Source organism: Rhipicephalus sanguineus, chromosome 3 (assembly GCF_013339695.2).
Source record: "Rhipicephalus sanguineus isolate Rsan-2018 chromosome 3, BIME_Rsan_1.4, whole genome shotgun sequence".
NCBI lineage: Eukaryota > Metazoa > Arthropoda > Arachnida > Ixodida > Ixodidae > Rhipicephalus > Rhipicephalus sanguineus.
Window position 1 is genome coordinate 79,105,853 of NC_051178.1, and position 18,663 is coordinate 79,124,515.

General features: G+C 43.6%; 1 long non-coding RNA gene across 1 annotated transcript; it reads right to left on the reverse strand.

Annotated features, from left to right (window-relative positions):
* Positions 1 to 8,126: 8,126 nt before the first annotated feature.
* On the reverse strand, positions 8,127 to 13,282 carry LOC119385601 (uncharacterized). The gene is made up of 3 exons (XR_007415355.1): positions 13,256 to 13,282; positions 10,164 to 10,261; positions 8,127 to 8,180 (listed from the first exon to the last, which is right to left on the reverse strand). It is a non-coding gene; the product is annotated as an uncharacterized LOC119385601 (long non-coding RNA).
* Positions 13,283 to 18,663: the final 5,381 nt, after the last annotated feature.

Here is an 18,663-nt window from a genome sequence, read left to right on the forward strand (position 1 = left end):
TCACAGCTGATATTGTTGAAGAACTTCTACGTCTGTGTGCCTCAAACCTGCGACACTCAACGCCCTATCACCCTCAGACCAATGGCTTGACTGAGCGCACGAATAGAACTCTTGTGAACATGATGTCCATGTACGTGAGCTCGGACCACAAGAACTGGGACGAAGTGCTTGCCGTTCGTCACGTACGCATATAATACCGCGCAAATGAGACCACTGGATACAGCCCGTTTTTCCTCCTTTACGCTCGTTCACCGAGGTATACTTTGGACACTATCTTGCTTTCTGCAGTCACAACGACGCTTGTATCGCGGAAACCCTCTGCCGGGCGGAGGAGGCTCGGCGCCTCGCCCGATTGCGTACTCTAGCTTCACAAGAGCACTATAAATCCCGGTATGATAGTCGACACCGCCAGGTCACCTACAATCCTGGTGACCTAGTGTGGTTATGGACTCCGTTGCGGAAACGTGGACTGAGTCAAAAACTCCTCGCTGACTATGTTGGACCGTTTGTTGTGACAGAGCGCCTTAGTGAGTTGAATTATAGGATTGCACGCCTAACTGCCAGTGGAAGACGGTCATCCAAAACCGAAGTCACGCATTTAGCACGCCTGAAGCCCTTTACCTCAGCGACCCTCCTACTGACTTCTCGCCCGGAGGGCTTCGTCTGCAAGAGGAGCAATGTTAGTGGGTCTAATCTACAGCGAAGGAGCAGCAGCGACAACACAACGGAGTAGAAAGGAAGAGAAGAACGACGTGCAGTACTGGCTGACACTCGCCGTCCAGTGCCTTACTGCCTTACGAATAAAGCTCTCTTACAAACCTCGTAACAATACATTACCATATTTCACTGCTTTAGATTGCTCCTCATCTTATACTGTCTGTGCATTCTGCACAATAGTCTATAATGAATTATCACAGCGGAACACGAAACAGAGCTTAAAGTCAATTGTAGGGAACTCTTACCGCTAAACAATCGGAGATGGAAGCAGGCAGCAATCGTGGAGGTTTGTGCTGATCTGAAAAGTCATTTCACACACTCTTTTATATACACAAGTTGGCCATGCCAATCGATGTATATTTAATTAACTGGAACTTACAAAGGGACTCTAAATTCCACAGAGTGAGATATGGATGTCACTAGGACAGAAAAAAAGAGCGCTATGTCACAAATGGCAGATTTGATCAAGGTAAACTTATATTCCATGCGTATGTATATTACATAAGAATATCAGCAATCAAGCTGTCCACCCATCAAATAAGCGTTATCAGCAGACGTATTGCTGTCTCATGCAATTAAAATAGAAAATATACATAGTGCAAGCCTCCACATGTGATAGCTCCTCAAACAAGTTCCAAACCATGTAATATATATATATACTATCATATATTATATAGAACTATATGTATATATATATATATATATACTATGACAGTGCAAAACAGAACGTCATTTGGGCCGCGTCCATCATTGGAGTTTTTCGTACCACTGTTTAATAGTCTGCCATTAAAACGCCTCAGCATGCACCCCCATCTTGTTTTATAATAATAGTTTCTGTGTGACACGTTTTTCCCATACTAATTACAAATTAGCTAACCGTCATAGCGAATGCTATCCCGGGGTTGTCATAATTACTTCTCCGGCTGTAAACGGTTAACTGTAGTTCTTTTGTAATAGCAAAATTTTGTATTTTATTACGCGTCAATCTGTGCAGAGCACACAGAATAGTTATGATAGAGACACATGGCGACATCCGTAAAGGAAGCAGAATGAAAGCTATATCTTTCTCCGTACACAGAAATACTGAAATTCATGAACTTCTCTCCAAGTCTGTCTGACACAAAATTGAAATCAGATTTTTCTAGGTAGCACACTACTACCTGTCGCGCCGTGGCCGTGTGACTGAAGATCTTATACAAAGTTCTGCCTTAATATCTTTCATAAGAAATTTAGAGACCACCCTGATCCTTCAATAAGGTGTCCGGTAGTGACCGTCATCCGTTGGAGTTAGTGTGTGTTCGTGTGTACTCCTCAGTGACCGAGACGAGATGGACGGCCTCAAGCGTTCGACTCCAATGAGCCCTCTACGGCTCTTCTAGTTCACTGTACCGAGAGGAACGGGTGACGTAAGCATGCGCAGTGACAATGTCGGAGAGGTAGAAGCAGCGCGCACACTTTTCCCGGCTACAGTGAACCATCCAAGTTTTCTTCGCAAGAATGTGTGCAGAGTTGCTGCGCATGTACTCGTCCGCGAAGTAGTCGGGTTCGGCACGAGATTCGCTTTTTTTTAGTTTTGGTTTGCGAACCGTGCGTATCTCCTGTGACGGCCATTTGATTATAAGAGCAGCCGTCGCAGGCTCAAACAGCCATTTGTTAGTAAAATTCATCACACACTCCTTCGGCGAGCCGTCGGAAAAGCTGGAGGGTGACGAGCGCTCACCTGAAGACGAAGACGAGACTTCGACTATGAAGTGCACGTAAAAGGTGCGACCATTTCACTGGCGCAAAAACGCGAAATGAAAGTGCTTAAAGAAAAACAAATATAAATACCTTCTTGACGCGCGCTGACCCTCCCTTCAAACAGCGTCCCATAAAAATAAAATGATGTTCTTTTTTTATTCTCACGAAGCAAGCACGGACGCAATTGTGCAACTATGTACTTCAGTGGTCGCACACGCGTAGTTCGGTTCGCAGCCTTCGCATAATTTCCAAGGGAAGTTGTCTGCGTGTGTAGAAGAGGGATAGCCGCCTTACTGCGCTGCAGCGGCAATAGGGGAGGTGAAGCCGCTGATACTCCCCATGGCAAATGACGCTACATTAATCTCGACGTTCGCGACACCTGGAGCGCAGCAGCTCTAGATGCGACACGAGAAGAGACGGAAAGAAGCGTGCTTAAAATGTTGCGCGCCAGGTGCCATGGCCGTCGTGATAACTGAAGCTTCAGTGACCAGCGCTTGCGACATATGAGGTATCTCCGGGGTCACGCTTTGGACGCCACTGAACCCACTAAACCTCTGCTAGTTCCCTGTACCACAGCATACAGTTATTGACATACGGAGGCGTGCACTCTTATAGAGTGGAGGGGAGGAGAAAAAGCATGGCGCGCGACATCCGACAAGGGCGACAGCAAGTGCACCCTACACGAGCCCTTTCCTGTGACTCACTGATGCGAACCATGTAACCCAGGCACAGTTGGAGCAGCGGGAGGGAGGACCAAGAGTGAGCATGCGGCGAGGTGGATGTAATCTGGACATGCAGGATGTCCACCGTGCTTCAGCGTACTTGAAGTTCTGACTGCTTAATGTCCATTCTATTTTGCACAACCCATAGCTTTACCCATTACATCCCTTTTTTGGGGTTTTTGGCGTTCATGTGCCGTGGTGTTTTCCTTGGGTCAAGTTTCTGATTCGCGCCCTGTCGAAGCCACTTAGAAAGACCGTGGTTGAGATCTGATCAGGCAGGGTGTGCATCGGTCTGTTGGGGTTCTTGCTTGTAGCTGCTCTTTATGCTAATATTTAGTAAATATATGTCTCCAATTTTAGTTTATATTAAACATCAATGACCACCCCATCATAGAGAATCCTTAGATTAACGCATTGGGTCCTTTTAAATTTGTATTTTTGTCAAGAGTTTCGAGCACCTTGCATCGGCGCTTGACAGGGTGATCCGGAAATATGGCACAGAGAAATATGGCACTCGGTACCACAGTGTTAGAAGAGGAGAGGTGGTCAAACGAGCTCCGCGAGCGCGTCGCCGAACTACTCGAGTTGCTGGCGGGCTCCCCTAGGTTCTCGACGGGTCTGTGGGCGGAATGACGCGCATCGCAAGCTTTCGCTCTTCTGTAAAAGCCAGTTACTGTAGCTATTTTTCTAGCTTCAAGGACATGTTCACACCGATCGCGGAGTACGCAAGCGGCCAAGCGTATTTACGAAGCGGAGAGGCAGCGAGCGCGCGTGGCTGTTCAGACCGACCGAGCTGCCTAGCTGCCCGCTCTGCCGCGGAGGTGGATCAATCTACGAATCCACGGTGGGCGTGCTGGCACCTTGCGGCACGACGCGATACTGCGCGTGCGCGTCGCGGGACCTAATTGGCTGAGGTCAGAGCGCCCAGTTTTTCCGTGCGCAGAAAATGGGTCTGGGCGCGATCCGGCCAAGTGCCGCGGGTATTCCGCTTTTGCGAATAAACCGCGTCCGCTTGACCGGATCCGCCTCTCCGCTTGCACACTCCGCGTTCAGTGTCAACGTGGCTTATAACGTTGTTTATGTTTTTAATAGCTTGTAGTGGTTCTGCCAGCTTTGCCCACAAAATAAGCGCAGCAGGTTTCATAGCCCCTAAACTTTTCTAATAGGCGCGGGCAATCACCATAAGACTGACACAAAGTGCCGATCGCATGGAACGCGCTCGTGTTTTTTTTTCGGAAGCCTTAACACGTCTACCGGCGAGTCTTCAGCGTCAAAAAATTATTCGTTTATCACGTTCTTTTTTGTAGAGCTGGGCGTATGGACGTCGATAATGTATGGTCTTCTGGCTGCAACGAAATTTAATTGTAGCGCGCGGTCACGTATTGGTTAATATGGGTGTCTGAATGCGTGTGTGCAAACAGTAATTTTGGGAAGAAATACTGTGCCTGCATATAAAGGATTTCGTATCCTTATTACACTGAGGAAGAAGAAACAGATGTCCTTCATCGTGAACATATAAAAAATACCTCCAATTCAAACGTAATTTTTTGGGCAATGATGCTTTAATCACCGTGAGAATTACAGAATATATGTGTATCCTGCAAAATAACGAAATGAAACAATAAACAGACAAGGAATGATGTTTCTGAAGTCAAACTCCAAGCGCAAATCCGCGCTAAAAGCCCGTTCTGAGCGGCGCCAATTCTTCGCGTTTATGCAAGAGCTCTCTGTTGTGCAGCACTACACCGCGATGGTCTTTCTGAAAGTTAGAGGGGTAAAAATGCATTTTGAGTGCTCGCGAAGCACGCCGGCTATATTCTTTGAAACGCACCGGAGCGGAGAAATCGGCCTATAGTACACTCTTAAAAAAAATGGAGTGACCCTCTGTCCTTTAAGGGAGGAACGGCGATGTCCCCAATGTTCGTCCTTAAATGGAGAAACCGTTCCTCCTTTTCAATGAAGAAACAGTTCCTCCCCCGTCAAAATCAAGATGGCTGACACCAAGCCAGTGAAGCGAGCAATAGATTTAGTCCTAGCGAGTGCATCGATTCTCGACTGATAAAGAGTATGCGGCACTGGTAATCACAAAAAACGGTCCCGCTGAGCTTAATATCGAACGAGATGACAATAAAATCAAGCAGACAAACAACAACGTAAGATCGCGCGTTTCGTTCGCCCACTTGTACGGCAGTCACAGCTGAAGTAGCCGAAATACTGCAAAATAATTGTCACACAACAACTAAATGTCACGCTGTCTTTATTTCTCGAAGCATCACTCGGTGTAGCGGCGTTATCCGCGCGTTTACGGGGGCAATCGGCGCTGACGTTAACATTTGTTGACAACGCGCTTTCGAGAACAACAGTCCGACTTTCGTGTTTCAGCTCACCTTCGTACGGCTGAATATCCTTCACAAATCTGCACTTCACATATACACGATCGCACAGGGCATCATCGTTTTCTTCAGAGGCACAATTTCCTCTAATTGTGTACGCTCCGCTTCTTGAGTGCAGCAGAAATTCATCGGTGCAACAGCATACTTCATACAAATGGATGCACTACATTATGTATACCAAGTGGACCTGTGACAGCACCACAGCCATGAAGTAGAAAGTAGATCGCGCCATCTAGGGAAAAGCAACGTTACTGAAAAAGTACATAAATGTTTCACAGTATAAATGTAGACCTATAACAGCGCCATAGCCATGAAGTAGATGGTAACTCGCGCCATCTAGCGAAAAATAAAGTTACTAAAAATATGGTGCAAAAATTGAAGTTTATAGAAGTGTTCTACTGTTTAGTATACGATGTAAGGCGGATGTCTACATATTTAGGGTATGCACCATTTAATGCATCTAAGACACAACGTTTATTTCGAACACAGTCCTGACACTTTATACAATGCACTGTACATGATTCATACATGATCAACACACTCAGTACATAGATATACACAGTACACATATGAACACAGTCGCGGATACACACAATCCCACACAATCCGAAAGCGAAGCGTATAAGTTTATATAGGCAGCAATGCAGACCGGCATAGTGGTGCCGGTGTGTGCATTTTTTTCGTGACTTCTTTTCGTTTAATGATCGTACGAAAGATACGTCGATATGATATCTAACAGTTGTTGCCAAGAGGCACATATCTTCTAATCTAAAAGTGATTTCTACTGAACGGTGTAATTACAGAGCTGTTCCACTAATGTTCACGCGACCGCTGTGTGAGCGCATTGATTGCGGATAAACCATGTAGCGGACCGAATTAAGGTGCGTATTTTGAAATATGCGCAGAAATAACGAAATGAGTACACAGTAAAGCGTTGCACTAAAAGCATCTATGCGTCCGTTCAGCGGTGTTATTTGGCCGCAATGAATCAGGTCGTTATCGTGCGCGAAAATTCATCACTCATACATAATTCGCTTGAATCCAAGCTGCATATAATCGCACGCGACTGGCTACGCCGGGTGTTGTCAGATGGATTCAGAGCGCTGACTAGGCGTAAAAAGCGATGTGAAATTATCCGCCAGCTGTGCCGATCATCCGTCGAACCACTTGCGGAGCGCAGAAGGTGCCTGAAAAGCGGACACATTACCCAGCGCGATGGAAGACTACTGTGCAACTTCGACAGAGCTTCGTGATTGCTAATTGAGATAGTTGCGAAAGTAATCGCAAGATCGTGTTAAAATTGTTGAAACGAAGGGCACACCTGTAAGGAGAAATAGACATACTGCCAAAGCCATACCTTGACATGGCAATAACAACTTACTGGAGTGTTCCGCTGCTTTCACTGTGCTACTGAGCTTTCACTGAGAAAAACCATTGGGCTGTAAAATTATTGTACAAGACAGAGAGGACATTACAGATTTTTCACAAAGCAAAAGAAGGCAGCTAGTAAGACGATTCTCCTTTGTTTTAAGTAGTGGAAGAACATGTAGTCCTGTACCGAAATTGTTTTTCTTTATGTATTGGGAAAGGTGGTGGGAGAGGTGGTTGCTTGTAGAACAGTAGCCAATTTGAAAGATTGATACTGGCTTATCTTTGTGTTTGAATGAATCACATGTGCTGCTTACATGTAAGAATGAAGAGTTATTAAAATTAAATTGCTTAATTTAAATTACACCTGGAACTTGATTTAGAAGTGATGACCATGGTGGAATTATTTCATTAAGTAATAAAGTGCTAATTTAACGGCTCGATTTTCTTTGTTAGACACCATATTAGTTGTCATTATTATTCGTTAAGTAGGGAAATTTGTAAAATCAAGAAATTTTTCGGTCCTTATATACCTATAATTGTAACGCAGTGACACCCAAAAGCAACCACAGCATTGTATTTGCCATTAATCCACACCTAGTGTGAAAAGCCGGTGAGGGTGGCACAGACCCTCCCATGCAGGGCATAAAGTCAGGAAGCGTCCGGGGGGGGGGGGGGGGGGCGGCCCCCTCTCCATTTTTTCAAGGAGGGGCTCGGGCCCGCTTCAGCTGGTCAATCAGTGCATAAAGATGAATGCTGCAAAGCGCCATTAAATGCAAGCAAAACAGAGACTAGAACAAACACTTTATTCAGCAATGAACCCAACGATCCTGGCACATAAAACCTGCCTTTTATAATAAAACCTGTTTTCAAATGTAAGTTTAGTGAGAAAAAACATTTCACCACCACTAGTTCACATAACATTGATCACGATAAATGATCCTATTATACAAATCAGTCCTTCAACTACAAATCAGTCCTTCAACGAAGAAAGCACATGGATGGCTGTAGCAGATAGCTTTGTGCTGTCCAGCCCAAGCACCTTCTCAAGGATGGAGTAAAACCCCTTGGAGTCTGGCTCGTAGCAGATGTCAAGGACCCAATGCAGGCAGAAGCACAGAAGGATCGCTTGGACTGCGTTATCTGCCTTGAGAAGTTGGTTTTTCGTAAGCACCATGCATGGTGCCAAGAATTCCGTATTGTCCCAGATGGCACAGGGATGCGGGCAGTACCACGGTGCCTGAAAAAGTTTAATATTAATTTCTAACACAGTACAAACATCTCTGCATACAAGAAAATCTTCCGAACAAGAAACTATTTAGTGAAAGGCAAGTTCATTGAATGCTAATCATTTAATCACCAATTATCCAAGTTAATCCAAGTTAATTGAATGCTAATCATTTATTCACCAATTCGCATAGCTCATCGTGAATATTCACACTTGTTTTTCGTAATCTTAGCACACAGTACATGACTAGTGTGTGAAACCTCAATGCCCTGGCCTCATTGACCCATAAATTTTAAAGTTTCATTACACATAGAAACAACAGCATGAACTCCCTTAAACACTTTAAAATGTACACCTTAATTGCTGTTTCATAATAATTTCTAGCTTCCAAATGTGCAATAGATCTAGGAAATACTACCTATACAGTAGACCAGGGGTTCTCAAGCTTGTTGGTCCCGGGGCACCCCGTCTAACTCCATTAAGTGCCAAGGAGCCTCCCCCCCCCCCCTCCTCCGCTCGTATGCAATCATTTTTCATTCGGTTCACACCACATTCACGTGCAATAAATTCAAAAGCAAGGGTATATAAAAAATTTATTCACTGACATGCAACTAAGACACTTTCCTTGCAATAACAAATCGATGTTCTATATGAAAAATAAATTTATTACACAGCTCGCACGTTTGTTATGCACTAAGATGTGCTTATTGACAGCCGGGCATGAGCAATGGAAGTTCCTTAGATAGATTGCACCTCGGGTTCGCCAAGTGACTAGGCGAACCATTAGTGAGTGATTTGACGGGTGCGGAACCAGGGAAAATTGATTCGCAGCTTGCGAAACCCCGAGGAGAGGCCTGTGCAGGGGCGGTGCCATGATTTTTTTATTAGGGCGGGGGGGGGGGGGCACCCACGACAAGTGGGTTCCTTCAGGGGGGCAGGGCAGAGTGAAACTTGTGCGATGTGTTTTGAATATGCTTGCTCTTAAGGAGGCAAAGGGGAGGGGAGGGGGCAGGCACCAATTTTAGGAGGGCTGCTGCCTCCTGAGCCCTCCGCTGAAACCGCCCTTGGGCCTGCAGAATTCCTAGGTTTGGCGGCTCCCACATTGAGAAACTATGCAGTAGACCCTTGATATGAGAAGTCTGGTTAGTAAAATTTTATGACAGCAGAAGTAATGCGTGAATATTTTGCAACATCCCAACTTCCCCTTTACATTCACAATTATTATACTCCTTCCTTCTCAATTATGCCATTTTCTGCCAAGCTTCAAGCGCTTACTTGCACAGCCCTTCAATGTCTGTTCCCATGTTGAAGCTTTTTTAGCGCGCACAAAAGACGGAGGACACAGAAAGAAGGTACAAAGCGAGCGCCTTCTTCTTTCTTCTTCTTTCTGTGTCATCCGTCGTTTGTGCGCGCTAAAAAAGTTTCAACATGAATTCATACCAACTCGCCCAGCTCTCACTTTGACTGTTCCCACATTATGCAAAACACCTGCACACATGAAATTATAATAGTACTGGAGGAACAATTTCGGTTTCGGTTTCACCGCCAACGTCTGTCAACCACGAGCGACCCTGGTGTGCTGGCGGAGGGCGCGGTCAATATAAACATCATCTCGAGTTACACCCGGGGTCACGGGAGAACACCAGACGCTTCCCAGGGACAAGACGCGCTCGTGGGGCCTCGCACAACTCAGCCATGTATACTTAGTAATAGACAGTTAATCAGTTTAGTGTAGCCAGAAAATCATTCCTCTACAGTACCTATCCGAGACGTATACTCCACAGAGGGTGAGATCATTATGGTGCAATTATTTCAGGAAAGGTGGCTATGACTACATGTGCAATGTTACGCTTATTTGGCTCAGTATGCATTGGGTCCTTTCTGTGCATTACACTTCATTAACCAATAAAAATCACTTAGTTGCTATATGCCGTACTACACCCCAAGTTGACGCTAGAACAACGTCGCAAGTAATTACATTCTGTTACTTCATACCTTGCAGGTTGATCTCTCATGTCATGCTTCAAAATGTCTCATGTTTTATTGTTCTAAGGTACCTCAGGTGTTATTCTTGTACCAGTACTACAATGAAACTGGAGATGGGAAGAGAGAGAAAGATAAAGAGAAGAGGAAGGCAGGGAGGTTACTCAGAAGAATTTTCTCACCCATATTTCAGGCTGCAAAAGTAACCTGTTAGTCTGACCACAAACCAGTGCCATTTAGTTTTATTCCAATGTGGCTAAGGATAGAGAAACAGGATGGGACAACTGTCTCATTTGCTTGCTCCTTTTTATGTGTGCTATTTTGTTTTTGCCAGCTGGACAGTACAACATAGTAATTATTTTCTAATGTGGCAGAGCTTTGTGTTCTAGTGATGGGCAGGTTCAAAGTTACAAGCACAATACAAGAAAAAGTAAGAAATTTCCTTTAGAACTATACGATAACCAAGGTAATAAAGCAGTATTGTGAAATAGCGCGACACACTTGATGTTTAGAATAACAGAGAGCTGAGCTAGTTGGTAAGTATTCATTCTAAAAATAAAGGACAGGGGGGGGGGGGGGGAGGTGATTGGAGGAGCTGCCTTAGATGATAGTCACTGCAAAACCCTAGCCTTAGGTTCTAAATACTGTTTTAAGCCGAACCTGAAACCAATAGACGTTTTAAGTTTGCCGCGTACAATCACTAGACTTGTTCTTGAAGAAGAGCGTTCCCACTGCATTTCAGACTGCGTTGCTAGCATCAAGGGTTCTAATATGCATCTCAAGTGTTCTGATCCTATCCGGCCTTTGGTTGATTACTGTGTCGAGAAGAAACTCAGGCCAGTAATTTCAGATAAGGAAGAATTAACAGCCATAGAAAAAAATTTTCAGGACGGTAAAACTTAAGCCATCGGTAGTTTGGCAACGTGCTGTCGACCTTTTGTTAGGACATAATCTTGAGAGAATAGCTTGTAATATCAAGAAGGCTAAATCACTTACTTTAGAATCGTTTTTTTCAGCCAAAACACATACGAACGAGATTCCGTTTCGAGCAATCGTTTCAGAGCAAGGCACCTGGCAAGTCGCTGTACCTAGTTATTTGCAGAACTGCTTAACCTATTTGAGTTTTTCATATGCGTAATTCTCAGGCGCTAGTTCAGTTCCTCTCAGAGGACAACCCCGGCTGGTGTAAAGCTTTTAGTATGGATATTGAAGACCTGTATTATTCTTTGCTGCATGAGGACTTGTTAAAATGTGTTAATGAATGTATTAACGAACAAGGGCACCAGACGGTTTTCACCGATAAATGTGGTGTTTCTACCGAGGCATTTCTGGAAATCCTTTCCATGTATTTAAAGTCGACGCTGGTAGGTTGGAAAGAAGGCGTTTAGTTCAAAAATCAGGGATATGTATTGGTTCTAAGGTTGCTCCGCTTCTTAGTGATTTATACCTTAGCAAGATTGACAATCTTTTGGAAGGCGCCTTAGGTAATTCGGTTATTAAGGTTTTTCGTTATGTGGACGATTACTTCATTTTTTTGTAGTGGTGGGGACTTTGAAAAGATGGTAACATCCGTGAGCGAAAACCTTGAATTAAATGGAGGAGGGCTGAGCTTTACTAAAGAGGTGCCTCAGAATAATGGAATACAATTTCTAGACATTTCCTTAACGTTCCAGAAGAACCACGTGTGCTAGCAGTATTCTCCTAGATCTTCGAAACCGCTGTTAAGTTTTTCGTCGAAGCACTCGAAGGTTGTAAAAAACGGCGTTGCCATGTCTTGCCTCAAGTCAGCCCTCACCAAGTCGTGTAAGCACAAAATGAGTGCTAGCTTTAACGCACAGGTTATGCGTCTTTTAGATGTAGGGTATCCTCGTGATGCAGTGGCCACGGTCGCTGAACGTTTAAACAAGTCTATTGTGTTAAGTCCGAGCATGGTTGCAGAAAGCGATAGGAAGAAACGTGTCATAGGTATATCGTACATTCATTGCGTGTCTCACAGGCTAAAGAAAGTAGGAACTAGATACGGCGTTAATCTCGTTTTCACGGCTGCCAATAAACTAGGTAAGATTTGTGCTGCTGTGCAGAGGAAGAATGAGCGAGTAAAAGACAAGAAGCGGACCGATATTTGTTTCATAAAACACACCATCAAATTCACTGATTGCCGTAGGAGTGTGGTGTATAAGGTCCCTTTCAGCTGCAGCCGCTTCTACGTAGGACAGATGGGCCGATGCATTAACCAGAGATTGTTGGAACATAAGAGATCGCTAACAGGAGGCTCACCTTCTAATCTATCTGTACATTGTCGATATTGTAAGTGCACGCCAAAATTCGATGAATGCGCAGTGTTGTACCGGCATAGAAATGAAGAAACGCGCCTGATGATTGAAGCATGGCATATCGATCATTATGCCTATAAGGTTAGGTAGCGCACTTTCGACGGGGACAAAAGAAACAGAAAGGACACGACACTCGCTACGCGTAGCGAGTGTCGTGTCCTTTCTGTTTCTTTTGTCCCCGCCGAAAGTGCGCTACCTAACCTCATAGGCATAATAATCAGTCACCAACTAGCCCAGCTCTCAACCTTATTGAACTTCATTTATGGCATATCGAGAACAGTGGTAGCGCATGCGTGAGCCAACCGTCGATTAACTTGCATAAATATGAAAACAACTGCCTTAACAGTTATCTTCCATGTAGACCACCATGCGTGCCGAATTGATAGGTTCGCCTGTTGCATGGGCATGCACGGATAAGTTTTCGTGCCTTCTTTCTTTATAGCCGTTGTGCCTCTCTTCAGTTGTTAGTTGGTGTTTGTGGTGTCCTGACTTCTTTGGTGCGTCCGTGTTTGCACGCCCTGTCTTTTTAGAATGAATACTTGATGTTTGTTATGTCTGCAGGAGGTGCAAAGATGCTCTTTCACCCTTAAAGATCCATGAAAGGGGAAAAAAGCTGCAGTACCAGTACTATTCATATTCCCTATGTGGCGGCTGCTGCCCTTCTGGGAGGCGTAGGGCTCCTAAAACAATGTTAATCAGACCCAGTCATGTTATGCTATTACAACCAAGAGCACTGTGGAAATGATCCTATGAGCTTTGACAACGGCTTACTGTGTCTTTGAGGAATGCCGATGATTTTTTTTTCACGGTGCAAGGAAGAGCCGTGAGAAACGCAAGAGTTGTCAGCACTGCAATATAAAAAACATTGTATAACAAGTGAAATATTATTTTTGTTCAGGAAAGGCCCTTGTGTTCGTACAATTATTGTCGTCCCCACTTGTGCCTTCAGCCATTTCAAGGAGCTGTGAAGTTCTTGGCTCCATTTTCTTCTTCATCATGTTTAAGATCTTGTCAATATGCTTCTGTGCTGCATCCACAAGGGTTTCCATTGGTGGCTTGCCACCAAGCAGTTTGAACTCATGAAAGGTCTGAAATAACAGATGCAGGACAGTATAATAATACTGGTACTGCGAGATACACACAGCATCTGAAACTTGCCAGCTCAGGTTTTTCAAGCGCCGGATACTGCTGCAGCAATTCAAACATCGATGGGCTCGCTTCTTTGACCCAACGCCGCCGAGCATGAAATGTCCGGGTCATTGAATCGATGAGTTTCTCCAGAGATGATGTCGCACATTTCAGTTCCTGCTCCATGGATTTTGTGTGCATCTTCACACTCTGCTCATCTTCAGTTGATGCAATACTTTTCAGGTGTTTCTGTAACAAAGCAAGGCATTGTATGACTGTTAAGTTACAAATGTGTCTCCGACAAACACTTTTACTGGTAACTTCACAGCTGTCTCTTGACGTGATCGTACGGTGCAGCACTATATCAACGTTTAAAATTTCAAAATCCATCCAGTGAAAGCAGGCTGCAAGCAAGTAAATGAACTATACTTTACTTTTATGTTACAAATATATTTACTGCTCAAGTTGCATATGGTAGCAGAGATTAAATAAATACTATAGTAAGTGCAAACTGTATGTCTGGTACGGCAGCTGTTTGAATACGCCATATTTTTTTACAAAAAAGTTTTTGATTTCTTGTGCATACCGCACCTTTGCTTTTCTTTTAACATTTGCTGTGCTGTAGCTCTATGGGAGTTGGACCAGGTACAGAGCACTGAATGAAGAAGCACTTACTTGCACAGCCCTTGAATGACTGTTTTCACATTATGCAGAACACCTGTACATGTGAAATTATGATAATAGTACCTATTCCTGATGCATACGCCACAGAGGATGACATCAGTATGGTGCAATTAGGGCAGGAAAGGTGGCTATGACTACATGGGCAATGTTACGCTTATTTGGCTCAATATGCTACAGTTGGCTATAGAATATGTCGTTTTGCCTGCATTAATATCTTCATCAAGGTGCTCGAAAAACAAGAGGAAGAAAACTTCTCTTTGGCACGAGCGCGCGCTCAGATGGCTATGCTATGTATTGGTTTTGCCTGCGTTGCGCCAAGCGACGACGACAGCATAGGATCACAGCCTACGACAGCCCAGCACCCCAAAGCGCTCCGCACTTAAAATCCAGAATGTACTGACTTCGCTGCATAGGCGTTTTGTTGACGTTGCCGAAGATGATGATTGAGGACCGTGCTTGCTGCATTTCTGTCGCATTTCTGCCACCTGCCCATCATTCAAAAATTTTTGCTTTCGAACTTGCACTTGAATTTCAAGGCATGGTGCCATGAATCCTGCATGTTGACAAACAGGATATCAAAAGACGGATCACTTAGTTTATTTTAAAAGTCAAGAAAATTAACATAAGTGTTACAAATATTTCTTAAACCTAGGTTTATTTTCTTGACTTTCTGTTAACGCACAGTAAATTATCCCAATATGTTTCAAGTAAAGTTTGCAGGCCTAGGCTCTGATTAAAAACAGAAGCTTTGCAGAAACTGCAGGCAACAGTTACTTTGACAGACCCACTAACTTAGTCATAACCTAATGCTTCATACACAATATTAGGTACTTATCATGAAGTAAAAATGTTGTATACCTTTGAAAAAGGTGTGATAATTGCGCTTTCGTTATTTAATAAAGAATTGTGAGCTATGGTACCTTAAGAAATGCAGACTAAATATCATGATCCTCGGTGCATGTATACTTTGAATCTTTTGTCACCACTTCTGCATTGCCACAACAGTAAAGTTTCTGTAAACAGCTGATAAGTAAACATAAATATTGGGAATCTGAAACTTACATATCCGGACCCGAGTGAGTCTTTCAACACAACATGATGAGAAACAAGCTGCCGAGCAGCTTCCTCATAGAGCTTTCCTAGATACCTCTACAGGGAACCAAAAGGAACAAGTGATGGAAATAACGTGTTACCCATGTTTGCCACAGTACCATATATATATTCATGTCAGAGCTAAGCTTCCATATCACAATCTTGATCAGATGCAATCCAGCTTATGGCGACTTTGGTCTAATTTTTCTGTTCGTGCGTTTCACCACACCCTTGATTGCTTTATAAAAAGGGGAAATGCTATTGTGCCCATATAATCTTCACTGTTGTTGCTGTCACCACACCTCAGGTAACGTTCGGCAGCAAGCTCACAGGTATATTAATCCCCAGTACCATCTATGGCTTAGACGTGGCTGTGACATCAATGCTTCTAACACGTTACACCTGACATGACTGCACATGTTGCATGCTCATACATACATGCAGACAAGCTTCAGTTGTGCTATTTTAAGATGTTTTGTTGAGGCATTAAACTATTTCTCAAACTTCTCTTAATATTTCTTTCTGCCACATTGTGGATGCACCTCTTGTATAATAATGGCCTCGCCATGAACAATGTCCTTGTGGTGGCTGTGAACGCTCTCATTTCACTGTTCTGTAGAAAATTTGAAGCAGGGCCATTATTCAGACATGCTATCTAGTGACTCACTGTACTTTTTGCTTCTTGACTACATATTTTGCTGAAAATCTTTTTTATTACAAGCCCACAGGAATAAGAATTATGCAACATTTGCTGTTGTCTTTTCATACAAATACTTGTTACATATTGACACTCTGTTGAACTCTCATGAAATGATTAGGAATGGAGAGAAGGACAAAAGAAAGGCAGGAACGTTAACCAGGGCTGAGCCCAGTAGGCTAAGGTGCACTGGGGAAGAGGGTAGGAAACTTACAGAGGAGGAGAGAAAAGTCACTGTTGCAGCCAATGTAACATTTGCGCATACCTAAAAGCACTACTACAAACACCAAGGGCATATTGTCACAGAGCACAATGATAAACAACAACATACTCACATTGTGTAACGGAAAAGGTCAAAACTGAGCCACTCGATAATGCGACGACGGAAGGTTGGTGTGACTTCCGACCTTTTCGTCACCTTTGAAACGTTATACAGGATATCCTTGGGGGGCGTGGGAAGAACATATTTCTTGGGATCTGGTGTAGATTCTTTTTCCACTGTTGCAACTTCAGGCCTGGAAGTATTAAGGTGACCTATGAAAGCAACCTGTCTGCTCGAAAATAAGTAAAGGGAAAATCATTTTAAGATTATTAATAGAGGGAGTTATCTCTAACTCAGAGTTGCACTGATCTTGAATTCAAGAACCGAACCTGCGCGTTATTCGAAGGTCGCAGGTTCGGTCCCTGCCGGCGGCAAGTTATCTTTTCGTCCACTTTACTTTCTTCACATTTATATTCTAATTACTACAAATAACACCCCCTATACTTTCCTTGGCATTGCTGTCTGTTAGTTCCCATTAATATTGTGTCTAACAAAGAAAAACGAGCCCTTAAAAGTAATCTTCTTTCCTTCATTCATAGCGAGGGTCTCGTTCTGGCAGACCTGACGCCTTCAGGTAGTATGCGAGGGATTATCGGTCAGCTGCCTGCTCGTAAATAGATCACGTGCTACGTGACGCCAAAAAGGCACAAAAAAGAGTGTTCCACACTCGCCGCCATGGCTGCGACTGGCGCTGACTGACACTCCTAAGTTTCAATTCACATATATACCCTATAAAGTGGACGGGGAGATTACGCCGCCGTATCTCAGTGGCAGAGCATCGGACGCGTTATTCGAAGGTCGCAGGTTCGGTCCCTGCCGGCGGCAAGTTATCTTTTCGTCCACTTCACTTTCTTCGCATTTATATTCTAATTACTACAAATAACACCCCCGATACTTTCCTTGGCATTGCTGTCTGTTAGTTCCCATTAATCTCATAGAATTAAGTATTTCTTACACTGCTTCAGCTGTCACAGGTGGATGCTGCATTGGTGGTTCTTCCAGCTGCACTGCTCTGATCTTTGGGCCTGCTTCTAAAGTTGTGCTTTCTTCCCAGTCCAGGAATTCGCGAAGTACAGTGTCATACACCTGCACATAAATGACTAAGAAAGTAAGCGTACACTGCCAGACAATCATTGCATGAAAGTTGCGGACATGAAAGCCTACGTATCAAAGTAACGTGGTGAAAGTTGGAAGGAAAGAATATTTAAAATAAATTCAGGGGCTTTATGTATTAAAATCTAGATAAATATATTATGGTTATGTGTTGAGGTGGATTAATCTCCAGATTAATTTATACCATCTGGGGTCCTGTAACGTGCATTTAAACATAAGCAGAGCAATAATTGGGGCTAGAAAGTACATGCTGACTTTTTTTAATGTGGGCTGATTAAAACTCGCAATACAAATAACATGAGCTAGCTATAAACACAACTGAAGTAACATTATCGCGTTCGGTCAGCCCTGAAGAGGAAGTAACCTCATATATTAAAGAGCTAATGGCTGAAGTGCTGATCGAAGCAATAAAAAAGGGGGAAAGTGAGTTCTTCCACAGTGCTCATGAAGGCATGTCAAATTGAAATACACAGGGTAATTGGTATTTCATGATTATATAAAAAACAAAAATACGTCACACACGTACTGTGTGTGTGTGTGTTTTGTCTTGGGTAGAGTGCAATACACCTTGAAATATTATCTATTATGTTAAAAGCTCAGCAGCTGCACCGTCGCTACGAGAGGACAAATGTTCCGTGATATCATTTAAGCGATACACCCATGCAATATGGTTAAAAAAAGTGAATAAGGGATTGCCAGCAATCTCTTTCTGAAATGCAATGGAGGATATCTCACCTGGAAAAGAAGATTCTCCGTTGTTTTCGCTTCTGGGAACTTCAGAAGAAACGCGCTCTTTAGAGTTTCCAGGGTGTGAGCTTCTGGAATATGTATATGACGGCAGAATTTGCCGAAAAATGCAACGCATCTGAGCATTTCACAGCGTCAAAAAACAAACGAAAATAACAGAAGAGCCGGAATGCGTACGACGCGAATTCTAAATTAACTCACGAAAACGGAACTATAGACAATATGAGAGAAAAGTACGCCACGGCATATCTTCGCATTGCGCGCAAGCGGCTCAAACAAGTTACGCGATATGTATATCAATGAAAACCATTTTAAAAACAAACTACGCATTTTCAACTATTCCATTACAACTCCGAATGTTCTTTTTTTTGCTGCGATGCGTTATCTCACACACAA